Raw genomic sequence first — 929 nt, 5'->3', positions numbered from 1 at the left:
CTCCCACCCTAACTTGAAGAAGGGTTAGAAGAGTGAATGTTATAAAGCAGATATGAAGGATTGGAATCAGCATTAACTGACAAAAAAACCTACAACTTTCTTCTAAGTCATCATAACAATGTTTAAGTTAAGAGAGAGAGAGAGAGAGAGAGAGAGAGAGAGAGAGAAAGGGGGTGATGGAAGTTCAGATTAAACAAGATCCTCACATTTCATCTAACACATTCAATCCTGGCTAGAGTGTACCAAAATGGAAATAGGATTACTATAATACAAAACTTCCACTACAGATAGCTGTACACACCTGTGTTCCAAGCCCACCCCTAACCCCCAAATGCTGCCAACACAACTATTTCCCAGCCTGTTGGGCCTGTCGACGAAGGAGCACGTAGATCTTCTCTTTAAACCAATCTTTGTTATAAGGTTGGTATGTCTGGCTATCAGCTCAGTAAACAAGACAGCTGAGGTTTGCCAGATCATCAATAAAATTAAACAACTGGCTGATATCATATGTAATAGAGGGGCTGTTGGGATTCATTCTCTTCAGATGTTCTTCATACATTTTACAAACGCCTTGCATGCATTCATTCACTGATTCATAGTCAGCATATAGGAAGTTCTGCCTTCTGGTCTCTTGGTAGGCTGTACCGGCAAAATAGTGTGAGACATTGCTCGCTCCAAACTCTTTTGCTGCAGCTGCCACTGACACACTACCACACACGAGCTTAAACACAATGCTGCCAACAGCCAATCCCCGCCCGTTTTTGTGTGTTTTTCTTTTATATTGAGTTGTATGAGTTCTTTAAATGAGGGAGTGTCTGAGTGGAATCCCAAATTATTATTTTTTATTTATTGATTTTTTTACAGAGAGGAAGGGAGAGGAATAGAGAGTTAGAAACATCAATGAGAGAGAAACATCACTCAGCTGCTTC

The 929-nt window shown here is 40.5% G+C and overlaps 1 pseudogene; it reads right to left on the bottom strand.

Annotated features, from left to right (window-relative positions):
- Window positions 1-330: 330 nt before the first annotated feature.
- LOC129150054 (enhancer of rudimentary homolog) lies at window positions 331-666 on the bottom strand (annotated as a pseudogene).
- Window positions 667-929: the final 263 nt, after the last annotated feature.

This window comes from Eptesicus fuscus, chromosome 8 (genome assembly GCF_027574615.1).
Source record: "Eptesicus fuscus isolate TK198812 chromosome 8, DD_ASM_mEF_20220401, whole genome shotgun sequence".
NCBI classification, from domain to species: Eukaryota; Metazoa; Chordata; class Mammalia; order Chiroptera; family Vespertilionidae; genus Eptesicus; species Eptesicus fuscus.
The sequence above is the reverse complement of the archived record's forward strand: the minus strand, read 5'-3'. Positions and strand labels throughout refer to the sequence as shown.